At 46.6% G+C, this 18,880-nt stretch overlaps 1 pseudogene; it reads left to right on the forward strand.

The window, feature by feature from the left end:
* The first annotated feature begins 1,268 nt into the window (after nt 1-1,268).
* LOC142765287 (uncharacterized) lies at nt 1,269-5,592 on the forward strand (annotated as a pseudogene).
* Nucleotides 5,593-18,880: the final 13,288 nt, after the last annotated feature.

Below are 18,880 nucleotides of genomic sequence, written 5' to 3' on the forward strand. Positions count from 1 at the left end.
ACCCTTGCCGCCGAGAACATTGGAAGTAAGCAGAAGAGAGAAGTAGACAAGAAAACTAAAAAGTAAGAAAGACAAAGATGTAGGGAGTGAGAGATAGGAAAAGGCGACTGCCGATTTCCCCTGGGAGGGTCAGCCCAGGGGTGCCGTCTGCATGAAGCCGGGGCCAAAGGGGTGTGTTGCCTATGCCGGGGGGCCTTAAAGGTCCAATCACCCAGCGTCGGCTCAACCCCCAGGATCCCCTTTTCCCCGGACACGGCAAAGCCACGCACCGCTAGGCGTGGGAGGCAGTCAAAACTCCCCCGTTAGCTCGGGTCCGTGGTGTCGCTACACACCAAACGCCTGCTTGCGCAGACACCCCTACGGGGTGAGTCAACTCATGAGTTCATCAGCCTGGAATAAGCTTCTTTGATTGTGGTGTCAATATTCTTTAACACAAATATCTGATGTAATCGGTGCTCTTCTTGGTGCCGCTTCACACAGCATCTTTGAAAACGAGTTCCGAGTGCTTCCAAACCAGTAAAGTCATTTTTCTTCGAAGAGATGTTAAAATATATTAGTCAAGAAATTCCCTGGAAGACTTAGTTTGAGACTGCCAAGGTGCCCCCTTTTATAATTCAAACGTATAATTAATAAATATTTAAACGGTGTATGAAAAACACTGCTTTGGAATACCTATGAATAGATGCGAGTATAAATGTGAATCTAGGTAAGGCTGAGTAATGCTGAAAATGTCTAGGTGGAACCTCAAGTCGGCAAAAGAAAGTGGAACTCACTCAAGAAATATATCTTGCGCTGTAGACTCACTCAGACTCAGACTCTCCAAAATTTTGTTTAGCCAAACCCACTCGGACTCACACTCACTAAAAGATCCTTCAAACAAACTCTCTCGGACTTCGACTCACAAAAATATTGCTTATCCAGACTCAGACTCATAATGTGAGTCTGAGTGAGTCCGTGTGAGTTGGCCAATGAGTGAGTTCGTGGACCTATTGCCCGCGCTCTCTCCTCTTTTTAAAATACTGGTAACAGACGCAAACTTACACTTGTCTTTAACCTTGAAACTTATCATAAATGTTACTGCTAACTATAGTTTATTAAAAAGCAAATAGCGAACTCAAATTCAATAGAAAATTATTAGCCAAGGCTACTTATATTTTTAGATTCACCCACGAAAATTGTTCTCACAACATCCACGACTTTTCTATGCCTTTATAACTATGGACAGCTTTCAACTTTATTGCATTGTCTGCCAGACCCCACAGGTACTCATGAGTGACAATTCGAGTGCTGAGAAGGCCGCCCTGCAGCAGACATGACCGTCAGCAAGGCAGCTTTTGTGCCATTTTCATGTGGCACAAGCGGAGTGGCGCTGGCTGACAACATCTCACAACTCTGTCGACAAAGACCAGAGGAGACGATTCATGTCTGCCTTCCAACTGGCAAGTTTTTTTACAATCTAGTTGTAACTCTAGCTCTAAGATACGAGGTGCATTTGTTTCATCTGCACTTAGTGAACAAATTCACAATGGTCTGCTATTTTAGCATTCGTTTCATGTTTCCAAGATGATGGCGCTGGCATTGCAGCATAGGTGTATAAAAAGCGCAGCTGCCATGCAAGGCTAGTTCATGAATTACCTTCGCTTCCTCGTGATATGATTTGGAGTGTATGCCGCACAAGATGCCCTAATCTGCAGATGACAACGCTGACAGCATTTGTGTCCATTTTAATCACATTTAAAAACTACACCAGTAAACGTCTGGTGGGTTCAAATGATTTCAAATGCCATAAAATGAGGCTTGTACAAATATTCAAATGCTTTGAATATTCAAATACATAATGCAGTAATCAAATTTGCTTTGAATCGAAGTTAAATTGCTGAAAATTTTGAATTATTTGGAGGCCAACTAGTAAGTAAGAAAGTAGGCACAAAATTTTAAATTTTGTGCCTACTTCCACGAACGAACAAAATAGGTGTATATTAGTCCACATGTAACACTCTGTAAAGGTGGTTTTACGGCAGTGGAGGGATGCTAAACTATGAAAGCACTTACCCAAGCATATTAGACCACATGTAACAGTGGTTTCACTGCAGTGAATCGGTGCTAAGCAATCAAAACGCGTAATCAAGAGAAATTCGCACTGCAGCAAAGCCCCACATCAAGACTTAAATAAAGAATTATCCTGACATCGATTCTGCTTTTTTGTTTTCAGTTTAAAAGCTCATTACACAGACATATGCTCTAAGTAAAAAAAATTTAAGCGCAGCATATTTTACTGGCTATTACTTGGACTGTACCAAAAGTCAAATGCTGCTACAATTCAAAGTTGTAGCCACTTCCTTTCATGAAAAAAAAAAAGACCTTTGCATAGGCTCTGTTTCAATTTTTAAAGATCTGTGCAAGTTTGTTTGGCCGTGACAAATATGCCCCTTTTTGTTTATAATATGCAATATATATACTATTACAATTCAATTAGAAATTATTCGCCCAAAATCACTGTCAGCAGCATCAACTTTTATGAACCACCGCTTGGCAATTCGTAGAGCAGACCGCGGCAATCCATTTCTAGATTATAGTGCTGCGCACGTGCACGGCCTCCATTTTAAAAACCGATTCCCGTGCTCCTTTCCTACACCTGACCAATCCTCATTTCATTCCTCACACAAATTCGCTGATCGGCGACTTGACGAAGCACGCAGCTCATCGATTGGGTTAAACCAGTCACGACGGCAGGCTACGCTTTTTCCTCCCTTTGAAAGAGAAGGGTGGCGACACGGCGCGAAAATTTGTAACCAGCTGAAACCAATGTTCTAACTCCTGTGAATTCCTTAATAAAGCATTCGCAAAATCCTTGAGGCATCATGTTCACGGAGCAAAGGTGCACATATTTTTGATTTTTGGTCCTTGGGGTTGTTTACTGGCCCTTTGAACTGGGGCAATCATGTGCAGATCACACAGTGACTTCAATGCAGACAGTAAAGCAGGCTAACGAATCTGCATAATGGTGCAGTTTAAAAAAAGGGAAAATATGCAAATACGAGCACCTCATTGAAAAATTTCCTGCTATCGGCAGGTCATGTATGCAGACACAGCAGAAAAACTTGAAGCTGCCACTGCCGAACTGAAGGCCCTACAACACGAGGCCTCCGTGTCAAGAGTTCGGAGATTTTTGCGCCGACAAGAAGAGTGGGTGCAGCTCTATCGTTTGGACGTGTTGACAAGGGGCCACAACACCAATAATTTTGCGAGGCAACCATACGCGTGTTCAAAGACATTATCCTGAACAGAGTCGAAGCATTTAATGCAGTCGCACTCGTAGACTCGGTGGCTCTGGTGTGGGAGAAATACTTTGAAAGCCGTATCCTCTAGGGAGCCTACATGAACGGCCGTTTTTAGGGTGGAGACATCTTAATAAGTGCCTTCAAGAAACTCAGCCAAAACCAGCGGGCAACGGGGCATGCTGTTGCCAGCTTCCACTAAATTCAGCATAGTTTTCTGTGCGCCGCCATTTTGGAGCCAGCCGCCGCTCCCTCCAGCTACGCAAAGTACGGCGCAACAAAAAGAAGCCGACAGAGTGACAGCAGCAGTTCTCAGAGTCGTGTAAGCGACCCAGTTCTCAAAGTGAGCGCACGAAGAAATTCGCAGCCCACACACAAACACTTGCGACATAATACTGAGGTTACGCTGCCACGAACGCAAGCGTGGCAACAGCTCAGACTAGTGAGCGCGTGTCCGTACGAACGCGCGGACGCGTCTCATTTGTGGGCTTCCTACTCGCAATGCGTGGACGCAGCAACGACAACTTCGGTTATCTACTCATTCGCAAACACCGCGAAACACATATACGTGTGCCGCAGGAAAAAACAGTGAACGAAATACGCAGTACTCACAGAGCAAATACGAGACGCACTGATGGGCTGCCAGCAGTCTCCCTTCACTTGAGCCAGCCATAGTTGTCGTCGGCCAGGGCTCGCTGGGAAGCGGAACATTCGCACCCCCTTTCTGTTGTGGTTAGTGCAGAGCGGTACGCAGCATCCAGGCATTCTAAGGCTTCACCGGCAGCGTTTAACACGCTACCGCAACGTTCGACACCGTATTATTGAGAACTAAATGCAACCAAGCGTAGACGCAGTGCGGGCACCAAGATGGGGCGACAGCGCGGCGCTGCTGTCTGACAACATTGTGTTTTGGCGGGCGGCGGTGCGTTGGCGGCATGTAGTGGGTCAAAGGCTGACATCACGCTAAAAACGGCCGTTCATGTAGGCTCCCTAGTATCCTCCGCCACGCCTACAGCCGTGTTGCAGCCCATCAACTGCAGTACAAGCGGCTGCTGTCGAGAATGCCGAAAGACGCAGCCGAGGCCATCCAAGTGGTAGGCCCAGGACAGTACATTGTGCCAAGTGCCACCCACCCCAGCTTCAGCCATGAGGTCTATGCCACCCACCCCAGCTTCAGTTATGGTCTATGCACATGTCTCTTTGGTAAACAAGGTGCATTTTGTAAGCACCAGGCTTTGGTGCAGAAAAAGTATGGAGGACTGTTTCCAAATGCTCCGGCATTGAGTACTGACGACCGGTACCAACTGGGACAGCTGGCCCTGGGCGAGAAGTGTCCCCCAAGGATATTTTTCGAACCCTTCAAGGAGGAGCCCAGCAGTAGTGCCCGAACCACGGAAGGTACCAGTGCCCAGCAGGAGGAGCCAGACGAACTCCAAGCAATGCAAGGCACCAGCACGCAAGAGGCCACACACGTCGCACCTGTACCGTCGGTGCCTGAAGCAGCCCAACTTGCCCAGGTAGGACAAGCCCCTTGAAAGGGCCCTGAAATACTTTTCAATTAAACATAGGGAATGCTACTGAACAGTTGTGAAGGCTTCTTATATTCCTGTAAGCATATTAATGTGCTCCACCGCACTAATGAATTTACAATTTCATATTGGTGGATGTCATCATTCTGAGGGCGATTTCAAGATTCTAACACTATCGGTGTCGTATTGTTCCATGTTTGGGACTACAGGTCACGAATTGTTGGCATTAGCAGCACTTCCACTAACAGAATAGTCAAAACAGGTGACAGGAAAACCTTAACTTAAACTGACTCCTCAGCTTGAACTTTATTACCGAGCAGTTGTCTGCAGCTAGAAAGGAGCAAAATAAATGTGCAGTTCTTGTTGATGCGCTAAACACGTGAAGTATATTTCTTTCATCACTTTTGGTGCAGGCCCAAGAACATGCATATGAGCTCCTGGAGGTCCAGTTGCGGAGTGTGCATTCTATGAATGCACACAATCCAGCTTACCTTGATATCGTGAAGGGTCTTGAAGAGGAGCTTGCTCGTGTTCAGAACAGCAGCGATGGGACAGGACTGATGCTGGCATTCAAGGCTACCGCTGCAGCAAGACGTCGCCGGGCCCGTCACATAAAGGTGCAACCTACCAGCACTGCTAGGCGTAGGCCAGGGCTTACAAGGGGGTCCAAGAGGGTCCCTACAGGGCGCCCAGCAGTTGAGCCAGCTGCCAAGAGAGCAAAGAAGAGGCCCCATTGTTTGAGCCACAGCATAGAGAAAAATGTGCCTGGTGCAAGGCTGCACTGAATGGCACCTGCCTCACACCAACTGGGCTCACGACAGTTCTAGGCACAGAGCCAACTTAGTTTCAAACATCATTTTTAGGGTTTTATGTGGCGAAACGACGATATGATTGTAAAGCACACCGCAGTGGGCGACTGATGATATGTGGGGTTTAACGTCCCAAAACCACCATATGATTATGAGAGACGCCGTAGTGGAGCGCTCTGCAAATTTCGACCACCTGGGGTTCTTTAACGGGCTCCCAAATCTGAGCACACTGGCCTACACCATTTCCACCTCCATCGGAAATGTAGTCACCACAGCCGTGATTCAATCCCACGACCTGCGGGTCAGCAGCCAAGTATTTTAGCCAGTAGACCACCGCGACGGGGCCCACAGTGGGTGACTTCGAATCAAATTAGGCCATGTGGGATCCTTTAAAGTGAACCTAACTCTATGCGAAGAAGCAGCTCATCGCCACCGCTGCACTTGATGCTTTATCTTTGATTGAATCAAAGCGAGAACGACTCCTCGCATTAGCTGTAATATCTTAACCTTACAATTGGTCACCTTAGCCACAGGCAGAAGCATTTGGCTCTGCACTACTACCTCAGTATCATGCATACAGCCTTGTCAAAGCTGATGCTAAAGAATGGTGCCCACTAATCCCACTGGTCCTTTGTATCCATCAGGTGTGGTCCTCACAAGTCACAATCATACTCATCAATGTTGTGCAGTAACATTGTGCCATTCCACCATGAGTGACTTTTGTTTCGCCTTACCGTGAGGAGTTACGAGGTCTTTAATTGCGTTTTTTGAGTGGCGGGGGGGGGGGGGGGTTAATGTCCCAAAACCACGACACTGACAGTATTGTTCTGTGCCGCTTACCTAGAAACCGAAGAAGTGAGAAGACTAGGTGGTGCCTGTCCTGGCCATAGTGGTTGTTTTTTTCCCGCAGTGTTGTTACTGTGAATATTGTAAATACACTCGTTTTCGGTCATCTCCCCGTAACATCTTTGGTGGATGTGCTGGAAATCAGGAGCACACAATGGAACTTCGCAGCAGGCGTATTCTTGGACAGTCCATCATGCCGGCAGACAATTCTGCTGATCCAGCCCCCGCTATGCCGAATGCACCCAGTCACATTGCCGTGACCAACCTCCGAGATCCAGGCCCCTTCTGCGGGACTGATAACAGGTGGAGAAGTGGCTGGCCAACTCGGAGTGCAGCAGCAAGACCAATCGCTGGGATTCGACTTTGATGCTTGCAAACGTCAGGTACTACCTTAGGGGTAGGACCAAAGTGTGGTTCGACACACACGAGGAGAATTTAAACGTACGTAACAAAAAAAAAGACGTATGTAAACAAAAAATGAAACACCTTTTTGGAAAGCCCATTGCACGCCAAGAGAAAGAACTCTCGTGCCGTGCCTAAACCTCAAAGGAGCTGCACATGGTTTACATACAAGACGTCTTAGCCTATGTCTTAGCCTTGTGCCGGCAAGTTGATAGCCAAATGGCCGAAGCCAACAAAGTCACCCACATTATTGAAGGCATCGCTTAAGACGCCCTTCACTTGCTCGTGTACAAGACTGCTCCACCATTTACGACATTATCAGGGAGTGCTGAAGTTTCAAAGAAGCAAAAAGCCGACATGTTACGCAACAATTTGTTCAGCTCCCTAACACTGCTGCCACGTCGTCTTGCAAAGACGTCTAGATCCAGCCGCCGCCCTGTACCAAAAACTTCCTGCGTCTCGTGCAGCATAATATCGAGGCAGCAACTCCATCTGCTCCCCAGGCTAATTCTCACGAGGAGGCCCGCCCGACAGTGTCATTAATTCAGGCCGCCGTGCGCAAAGAACTGGCGAATGCAGGCATCCAGCCTGTATGTGCCCAAAGTCGTTCTACATCAGCCCTGCTCCATACTACTAGCCACAACTGACTTATTCCAGGTACCATGATTCGAACCAATGGCGCACGCGAGATGACGGGTCGATATGCTTCAACTGCAATGGCGCGGTCACATTTCCCTCTATTGTCGGCCATCGTCTCCTCATGCACCATACCGTACAGACGACACTTCATCCTCCCCTTTGCACGGCAATCCACTGAACACTAATGCCCAAACATCGACCCCACATTATGACCCGTCGCCGTCTCCCCAGACCCAATGACTTTCTCGGTTGCTTATGTCCCGTCGCTCCCCCTCGCCGTCCTTCCTCGGGAAAACAGACCAGTGCAGCTCCCGGAAGGTGTTGCTGCCTTGACTGATCGACTCTGAAATCCTCTGTTAACTCTGGCATCTCGACAAAAGCTAATGAATGTAGATGTAGAGGGCATGCCTGTTTCAGCGCTCATGCACACAAGGGCCCAATTACCATTGATGAGTGCTCACCTTTCTCGTCATCTTCGTAAAGTCGTTACACGCGCCTCATCACCTGTTGTTCGCGAAGCCAATAGCCGTACTGATCGACTCGGAAATCCTCTGTTTAACTCTGGCATCCCGACAGAAGCTTATTGATGTAGATGTAGAGGGCATGCCTGTTTCAGCGCTCATCCACACAAGGGCCCAATCACCATTGATGAGTGCTCACCTTTCTCGTCGTCTTCGTAAAGTCGTTACACGCGCCTCATCACTTGTTCGCGAAGCCAATAGCCGTACACCTACCATCCTTTGAATGTGCTTTGCGCATGTGAGCTTCCGACGACCACAACACCTCAGTTCTCTTTGCTATTCTGGACGTTGCTCCTTGGACGTTCTACTGACGCAAAGATTAGTTTTGCCTCATTATCTTGTTACTGTTTCTGTGAACAACTTTTGCACACCTGTCCTGAACTTTGGACGCTACGCATAACTGCTTCCTGAAGGTATCTCGCTGGGCACAATATCACCTTTAGACGCAAACAACCCTGTTGCTCTGGCCATTGATGCCCCACAGTCGTCTCCAGGCAGCCCTGCTGCTGGCCCGACACCTGATGACACATTCGAAAATATGATTGCCCCGAACCCTGACCCTTCTAAAAGCCAGGACCTACGCCTTTCCTAGGAGTTATACCGCGACTTTTGATTTCGCTTCACCCAAACTTGGACAAACATATCTAGTGAGGCATCGAATTGACAACGCGGGCGCAACACCCATTCATCGACACCCTTAGCATGTCTCGGCGACCGATAGCAGCGTCATTCAAACGGAAGTTGATGAAATACTCTCTAAAGACATCATGGAGCCATTTTCGAGCCCTTGAGCATCGCCCGTAGTATTTGTAAAAAACAAAGACAACACCTGGCAGTTCTGCGTCGACTACCGGCATTTCACCGGCACTTCAACAAAATCAAAAAATACTTCTGCCCATTGCTGCAAATAGACGACGCCATTGATTCCCTTTTGGTGCACGGTACTTTTCTTCCATCGACCTTCGTTTGGGCTATCGACAAATAGCTGTCGATGAAAATGATTGGTAGTTAAGTCATGCCCTTTGGGTTGTGTAATGTGCCAGCAACATTTTGAGCATGCGATCGACTCTCTACCGAGGTGTTTCAAGTGGTCCACATGCCTCTCTGCTGCCTGAACGATATCGTCGTTTTCTCTCCTACATTCACCAGTCACCTGCAAAACTTGTCGGCTATATTGCAAGTCTTTCACATTGCTGATCTTAAACTCAACTCTTCAAAATGCTGCTTTTTGCGCCTGGAGATCGCCGTGCTTGGCAATCTTGTTGACGCTGCAAGTAAACGAGCTGATCAAGCAAAAATACGCGCCATCATCAACTTCCCTATTACACGTTCTTCCAAAGAGGTTCGCTCGTTTTTTTTGGCTCGTGCTACATCCAATGTGCTTCAAAAAATAAAAAAAAACCTTTTCGGAAAACCCGTTGCACGCCAACATAAAGAACTCTCGTGCCGTGCCCGAACCTCAACGGAGTGGTACATGGTTTACATAGAAGATTTCTTAGTCTTGTGCAACATATATGTCGTAACACGAGGCAGCTGGCTGTTCGCCTTTATTTCATTTGACTGAAATCCAATGTTGCCTATGGACACCAATGATGCCTCCTCCAACACGCCCACCCACTAAATACACTCAATAAGCTATAGCCCATGCCAACCATACACGTCAACTTGTGTGCGTTTGGCTAACAGACTCGCAAACGGGCAACAATTTCGTTACGAGAGCAGTCATATAAAAACTCACTTTCCTCCAGGATTCCTGTGCTGTGGTGTCCAGCACGCTGTATTGGGCTTTTTACAAAGCTACTGTTCCAGCCCTCCGAACCGTACCCTATGCACCGCCAAGTGACCGTCATGACATAAGAAATTGAATTGTCGTTGTCCTCGTCGACTCAACCCCGTACCAACATCGTTTACGTTGTACGTCTGAAGCCATGTCATACACCGGGCTGCCACAACGCACATGTATAATAACCACCTCTATACCGTCTTTCTCTGACTGCACCGAGTCGGTGCCATCACCGCCGGAGGGTAACGTTAAGGTGCCGCTCACATAGAGAGGACGAAAAAGTGAAGGACTAGGTGGTGCCTGCTCTCGCTATCTTAGTTGTTTTTACCCGCATTACTGTGACTGTAAATATTGTAAATATACCTGTTTTCAGTATTCTACCAGTAACAATATCATTTATGAAACACCCGTTGGGGCACAGACATATTTTTAGAGAAGGTTTTTGGGCTATGATTCTATTTCGGGCCTTACAAGGTTTTACAGCGAATTACTGAAGTACCCTATGAGGTTCTCCCAGAAGGCACCTCAAGAAACTGCTATTAGCTTCCAGAAAGTGTAGTCGCGCGCGTTTCTAGACTTTAACCGTACTTTTCTTGCTCCGACTCGCTAATTAGCAACATTACAGTGTATTGACAACTTAGCATGGTTTCTTTTAATTCACCTTCTCCATTTTGTTGTTTGCTGTTTATTCTTATTTGATACCTTGCTTGATAGCGGCCGATTGAGCTATTTTGCGTTATGACACGTTGTCCCATTGTATAGTGCACTCATCCTTTTTCTTTCATTCCAATGTGCTGCATCGAGACTGCCACCGCGGCCGGGATTTCAATGCCGTAACCTGCAGGTCACCACTAGATGTGGTGGGTCGGTCCTCAGTGCTGATGGCCCACATCACTCAATGTATAAAATGGTACCAGAACACCACTTGTCACCACCAAGTTCCGTGCAATACACACTTATGTGTTAACCCGGCAAACTACCTGTGCTGTCAGCAATAGTATGCCATTCTGTGAACACCACATCATCCAGTGCACCATTATATGATGGCCAACTACCGAGCCCACATTTTTAGTACCGATGTGCCACTTGCATTTTCAATTTCAGCTCAAAACAACAGAGCCCTACTCTAGTCTCAAGATGGCTGAGCCTAAGTGCAGTATAGTGCTTTCTGGTCAACAGAAAGTCAAATAGATATTGCCTGTGTATGCACCATGCTTCATCTGTGTACTTTACACACATTGGCATGACAGCATCGTGTCAATAGTGTCCATTTATATATGTGCCTGCTATGCCGCTTTCCACTGAAATTCTAACAAAGACTTTGTGCTTTTTGAATCAATACTTCTTTGCAGACTAGTTGGTTTCATACTTGAAAACTCGGCTTGCAGTGCAAGCCGATGAAAAAACGAGAAGGGGGACAGGAAAGAGTACGCTCTTTCCTGTCTCCCTTCTCATTTTTCCTTCAGCTTGCACTGCAAGCAGAGTTCATTTTGCTTTTCAAAGTTATTACCATGACTATTCATACATGAACTCACCAATGTATACATTCACGTATGTCTATGCTTGACGCATAAAGTGTTATCTCATGGGACAGTTTTCATGTTAATAAATTATTATCTCATGTATTGCATATTTATTTTTGCATGGGTATAGTGGTTACAACAGTTGGCAGCTGTGATTTTAGTAAGCTTCGCCCTAATACATTCTTTTATTGAAGAAGCCTCTCAAAGGAGACATCATGCAGAGTAGAGCCGCATGGAGTGCACTCGACAGTTTCATAGAGAAGGGTGGCAGATTATTTTCAGATCACATAATACACAGGGGGCGAAAAAAAAAAAGCGACAACCACAAACGGGCGAGGATAACTGCGAGTCTAACTTGCCTTCACCTGAACACGGGGCCGTATTGCAGTGAAGCCATGAAAAAAAAAAAAAAAACATCCGCGAAGAGTTCTTCAATAAGTTTAATTCTCTTGTCTTAAATTAGTTCGACTAAAGACAACGTCTTGAGGCTGCATGCTTTCCTTTTAGCTTCGACAGTGTGGTAGTGACGCAAGAGAAAGTTTTGCGCGCAGGCTTTCAAGGATTTTACGATCGCACGCATGTATCATCACTACATTTCTGTCCTTGCTGCCCAAACTCAGTTCGTAGCCTTATTTAAAACGACAGTATCAGAGACGCGCTTTCAATAACAGCATGCTGAAAATCAACAAAAACTCACCAAGAGGAGAGCAGTAATCTCCGGTAAGGCGTTTTTCGCAGCAGGCCTAGGTGTGTCAGGCGTAGTCAGGCGTCTCAGCTTCAATGCATCCTGAACGGCGCGGCTTTGCGACTCTGCAGTGAAAGGTGGGGCACACGCTTTCTTCATGAGTATCCAACTCGGCGTAGGGCGTTCATTCAGTGGGAGGTGGGCGCACACGCTTCTTTCGCGAGTATCTTACTCGGCGCAGGGCTTCCTTCCGAGCACTTGGCAACAGGCGTAGTGGCGACTCGGCTTCATTGCGTCCTCAATAACGCGGCTTTGGGACAGTGAGAGGTGGGGGCACACGCTTTATTCACGAGTATCTAACTCAGCGCAGCACGTTCAGTCAGATGAGCCGCACACGATTACTTCGCGAGCATACGATTGCAGGGCCATATGCCTTGGCAGGGCTTCCTTCCGCGAGCGCGACCCCCCGCTAGCTGCAGCAGCAGCCTCTGGCAACACTATACGAAAGTGCGGGGAGCGGCAGCGCGATGACACAGTTAGGCCGGCGGAAATGCATAGCCTCCAAGAACGTTGAGCCGCGGTGCATTGTGGGGGGCTCTATCCGCTCGCATTTGTAAACTCGCGTCCCGGACGCCGGCCGGCGTATTCGTTTTTCATGGGGATCAACCGGCAGTTCCACCCACTGGTCCGGGATCGCTCGGCGCATGTTCGTTTTTCGCTTGCCTCGCGGCCCTCGGACGGCTCGGGACCGCCCGCGCAATTTTGTTCGGGCAGCAGCAGATGACGTTTATTACGTCAAGACAGCCATTTTCAAGCGGCCGCGGGAACTCAGCTGTGTGTGTTTGAGTGTTTTAGTGTGCCAACTTTTTGCAGCTGCGCGTGCTAAATGGCCAAACAAGTATTTGTTTGGGAGGATGGCGAGACCGTCGTGCTTTCAGCCAACATCTATGGAACACCTAGGCTCGACGAAGGAGTGCTGTACGTCAACAGTAAGTGTCCACGTAAAGTGGCAGTAGTAGCTGTTATTCTTCGTTTCCTAACGTCACCCTATACAGTAAAAGCTCGTTATTTCGACACGCGTTAATTCGAAAATTCGTATAATTCGGACGGCTCTATTGGTCCCAGCCAAAGTGCATGTTAATCTATGGGACCAAACCTGAGTGGCATCGGCATCATCGTCAACTAGTGGGGGCGATTGCAGCGTCACCGAACGTCGGCGTCTTCTTTCTTCTCCACTCAGCGCCTCCGACGCCACTTTCCCCTGTGTTGTCGTGTCAGAACCATCTCTTCTTGCGGAGTTCTCTTTTTCTTCCATTGTGACCGTATTTGCATGCCACCACCATCGTGCGCTACAGTGATCGCAATGCCGAAAAAGCAACAGAACTACGACGCGAAGAACTTGGCGACTAAAGTGGAAATTTCGGAAGCACTGAAGAACGGCGAATCGTGACAGCTGGTTATGACCAAGTACAACGTGAAGCGGAGCACGTTGGGAACGTATGTGAAAAATGAACAACAGATTCAACAAGCCTTCGAAAGCGAGAAGTTTCATGCCTCTAGAAAGCGGTTGCGAACCGCAGCTCATCCCCAGCTCGAAGAAGCTTTGCTCTGGTGGATTACTGACTGTCGCATCGCGTATCTGCCTTTTAGCGGACCTCTCATCATGGCGCAAGGTGAGAAGTACGCTGCAATGATGAACATTGAATCGTTCAAAGCGTCAGAAGGGTGGTTTGCGAGGTTTCTAGAGAGACACGAACTTGTCTTCAGGAGTGTGTGCGGCGAAAAGGCTAGTGTTGACGAAAGCGTGACCACCGAGTGGAGAAATGTGAAGCTGCTGGAGCACATCACCGCATATGAACCACGTGACGTGTTGAATGCAGATGAAACTGCTCTATTTTTCAGAGCTCTGCCCGACAAGACGGCAACTTTCAAAAGGGACGCGTGCATTGGTGGCAAGAAGTGCAAGCAAAGGATAACTGTGCTTCCTGCCGCCAATATGACTGGCACGGAGTGGTTGCCACTACTTGCCGTCGGGAAGGCGCTTAAGCCACGTTGTTTTAAGAACGTCAAAAGCCTTCCTGTCGAGTACACAGCGAACAGGAAGGCATGGATGACATCGGACATTTTTCGCGGCTGGCTGCAGCAGCTGGACCTGCACTTGGCGTCGAAGGACCACAAGATAATTATGGTTGTTGACAACTGCAGTGCCCATAACTGTACAGTCGAACTGAAGAGCATCAAAGTAGTTTTTTGCCGCCCAACACTACGTCTGCTCTTCAGCCGATGGACCAGGGTATCAGTCACTACGTGAAGTTGAAGTACCTCAAGCACCTGCTAGAGCGAATGATCCTATGCTCAGAAGCTGGAAAGTTGTATCAAGTAGACTTACTCGGCGCAGTGCACATCATCGCCCACGTGTGGAAAAACACTCCTCCGCAAGTCATCGCCAACTGTTTTCGGCACAGCGCTTTTGTGAGGCCCGAGCATGCAGCAGTAGCTGACGATGGCATCGAGGAGGTGTGAGCCAAGTCCACAAACGATGACTGCCCGACTTTCAATGTTGTCCTTCCCACAGATGTGACCTTTCAGGACTACATCGTGATTGATCATGGTGTCGCCACGAGTGGTCTCCTGACCGTTCAAGAGATTATTAATGATGTCACGGGCGCCCATGAAGACCACAATTCCGACGAAGAATCATGCGAGGAGATACAGCAGCGACCTCATCGCACCTCACGGGATGTCTCGGAGGCGCTGTTAATATTAGAGGACGCTTGCCTGAACACTCCCGACAGCTTGCGTGCTGTTGGCCATTTGGAACAGTTAAGAAAAACTATGATGTCAGCCGGAATCTGCGTGAAAACGCAGACGACAATTACAAAATACTTTAACAAATAAAGGTATGCTTCTGCAGCGTGATTTTAAATGTTGTTTTCCCTGTTCATTCGTTAATTCGGCATTCAGTTAATTCGGACAGTTTTTCGGTCCCGTGAAATCCGAATTAACGAGCTTTTACTGTAATATGTTTGTAGAGTGTGCAGTTGGAGTTGTGTAGAGCATACTCTTTCCGTGCAGATACGTTTCTATTGGCCAGACGGGGCGATGTGTCAACTCTAGATGGAGGGAGCACCACAATTCCCTTTGGAGTACCGCGCCTTCGACCCACTGCAGGGATTGTGGATGCACCCAGCACTTTTTAAGAGCGAAGATTATTTTCTGCCACCACGACCTTCTGACAGAGAAAATATGCTATTTTGAAGCCTACAGAATTCAAAAGGAGGGCAAAAACTGCATCAGTGAAACATCAATCGCTCTCCTTGATAAAGAATTATCATTTTTATATTATTGTCACTCACATTGTTAGGGCAAGATGCCTCGTGTCAACAGCAGTTATTTTAGTTTACTTAGTTTTTCTCGCAGTGCAAGAGCATGCGCGAATAACTATATATGTATACTATGTTTCTTCATTAAATTTCCCAGTTGAAAGTCAGTGCTTGTCCCGTGTCTTCCTACTTCTCTGTCATCATTTTTCGCGCTGTTTGCCTTAAAAAGTGAATCGTTGCCCAATTTTCAATACTACACGGGGGAAGTTGTTATGGTCGGTTTGGAGATTGAATTGAGACGGAACTCAACTACCTGATCCCTACCGTTCCCTCAACTACCTGATCGACCTCTTTTTAGAGGTTGATCAGGTAGTTGAGGGAACGCTTCCACCATTAGATAGTTGGAAAGTTCGACAACAGCGCCGACCGCCCACCACGGAGGCCTACAAGGGGATGCGGCAGAGCTTCATAAAAGAGTCTGCACGACGCCTGTCATATGGCGCCTCTATAACCTAATATGGTATGCCAAGGTTGGATGACCACACACGATTAACCCTTGCTGCCAGGACAATCAGAAGTCACTAGAAGAGAGGAAAAGATAGGAAGAACGTTAAGTGAGAGGGAAAGACGAAGGCATAGGTAGAGAGAGAGATAGGAAACTGCCGATTTCCTCTGGGAGGGTCAGCCCAAGGGTGCCGTTTACGTGAATTCGGGGCCAAAAGAGCGTGTTGCCTCTGCCGGGGGGCCTTATAGATCTTATCACTCGGCGACGGCTCAACGCCCACGATCCCCTTTTCTCCGGACACGGCAAAACCACGCACGGCTGGGCGTGGGTGGAAGTCAAAACCCTCCCACCGTGAGCTCGGGTTCGTGGTGTCGCTGCACACTAAACGCCTGCTTGCGCAGACACCCCTGCAGGGGCTTTAACAATGAGTAACAACTTTTCAATCCTCTTGAAATTCCTTATTCCTCTATTTGAGTGTAGCATGGCCCAGACATTGTCCACTGAGCTTGCCGCCCAGGTGCGTTTGCCCTGCAAGTGGTCAATGCCATGTCCATTGTTATTTGAACAGATGGTCGATTTCTTCCTCCTCCTGTTTCACTGCTATCTCATCAAAGAGCAGAATAACCAATGTCACGACAGCAACTTTTTATGTCATCATCCCCAGAGGCTAAAGAAAAGAACAAAAGATCAACAAACTTCAGGGAAGATGTTACTCCAATATGCAAGATTTTGTATAATTTTTTGAAAATCTACATTTCTAGTTTCACGACAAAAACAACGAAGAATGTAGTTAAAACTGAAATTACGTTAAAACCACTGTTAACGAGCTTAAGTAGGTTACTAAGGATGAAAAAGAGCTCATTATCAACAGTCCCCTGGAAATTGTAACCTGGTTGCTTGCTATGGCATTTGGCATGAGTTCACCAAAGTCACATCCTCAAAACAATCACGATTCACAAGCGCAAGAGGGCAATAGCTCAGTGTGCGCCAATAACTTTACAGCGGCTCCCTAGCAAAAGTACCAATAGAGAAATGTATTGGTCCTATAGAGAAATCTTATTGGTTATATAAGAGCTGTATTAATACTTCATTTGTCTTTATAGAAATCTATTGGTACCAATAAAAACCAATTGACTACACCTATTCGTCCCCAATAAGACCAATAAGGTGCCTATAGGTTATAGCTATTTGTCACCTATAGAATCAATAGACATGTATTGGCACCATTAGAGTTCAATAGAAGGCAGCTATTTGTGCCGTATCGGACCAATAAATATGTATTGGTACCTATTTATTGGTAAATATGTATTGGTGCTCATAGGCTGTAATAGACGAGACGTATTTGTCGCCTATAGAACCAATAAACAGCAGCTATTTGTCATTTATAAAGCTAGCTAGTGTGAATTTCTACAAGAATTAAGTGATCTTGAGGTTTTATGCATGGTATTAGGATGTCATTCATATACGGATTTCACTTAGTGGCAAATTCAATCAAAGGGGAGTTTTTGATGTGGTAAATATATGAGCCAAGTGACAGATATGAGTATTCCAAAATATCGCACCTATATTTTTCATAAATATCACCAAAGTAATTTGACACCCAGTGAACTTGAGTAATTTCATTCTCCACTAAATATTATGATTATAATGTTTGTAGGCTATATAAGCCCACAAAATAAGTGTTCACAAAAGGGAAACTCAGAGTTAAGGGGAGATGCTACTCGAAAAACAATTTTCTTTATTAAGAGTCTGAATTTAACATAAATTGGCATGCTAATAGAGTTTTTTCTCCTCTTTTTCAAATATGTCATTTATTTTCATGTATATTGCTTGGTTTTCTTTCTGCAGGTCAGATACTGCAAAATTATGGCCATTGTTATGCAACAATTCTGACCTATAAAAATTTGAGATAAAGCATGCAGATATAGCTGACTATGATCCTTTGGAACTGTAGAGTGCAAAAAACTATATAAATTTTGTGTGTAAAAAGGTGAAATACAATAAAAAAATAGAAAAATTTACTATGGCTCTAGTTGCCAAGGGCTTTCATTGTTATGTAACTTTTGAAAAACATAATCAAGCAGCACTGACAATCTGAATAGATACTTGCACTCTATGGGCCTTCATCATGCTATGTGCAAAATTTCATAGAGGTATGACAATTCTAAGTATAAGAACTAGCGTGTATAAGAAGCACAGATCACACAAAACTGCAAAAGGAGAAAAACGCATTTGAAAGTTTGAAACCTTTTTCTTTTATCACAGAGTTGTTAGAAATGCATAATCTTTGGCCATAATGTTCAACAGAACATTGAAAAGCACTGCAAGTTACTAAAACTGTCCTGCAGCATAGGCTGTGCCCTCACGGTCCTTGCGAGCACTCTCTTCTGGCCGTGCCCTTTTCACTCCACGACGACGGTGGGCCCTTGCTTCTGCTGTCAGACGCTCGGACATGCTCTTGATGCGCCTCGCATCGCGGGAATCACTGAAAGTAACTAGATCTCTAGATGGCAGTATGTTGAGCTCTTCTAGGATATGCTGGAAAGTAGCATGACCCTTGTTGAACCACAGGATTGCCATAGCTGCGGCAGTCTCGACAACCGTTCGGGAGACAAACTTAGTCTTGGGGCAAAATAGCCAAATTTTGCTGTTCAGGGATTCCGATGCGTTCTGGGTTTTCCCTTTAATGCATCGAGCAAGGAGCTTCTCATCCGTTAGCCGCTTATAAATGGGCAAAACAGCCAATCCCTGTGCTTTTGTCAGGAGAGGTTTGTGGCGTGGTGCAGGTTCACCAAGTGCTTCAACGCGTTGATGTTTGCACCACGACTCTGTTCCTGCAGGGCAAAACTTGTGGCTGCCAGCATTGTCAGTAGAGCATGAGTGGAAGTACGAAGCCCATACTGCAGTGTACATATCCCGTACACTCCCCCTGTTGCTTGTTATGGCAATCTGATAGTATGTTTGGAGCTTCTGAATGGCTGGCTCTCTCATTTTCTGCCCTCGTGGTAATGGCACATGCAGCTTCCGTAGCGCGGTG

The sequence above is a fragment of the Rhipicephalus microplus genome, chromosome 6, assembly GCF_043290135.1.
Source record: "Rhipicephalus microplus isolate Deutch F79 chromosome 6, USDA_Rmic, whole genome shotgun sequence".
In the NCBI taxonomy this organism is placed as follows: Eukaryota; Metazoa; Arthropoda; class Arachnida; order Ixodida; family Ixodidae; genus Rhipicephalus; species Rhipicephalus microplus.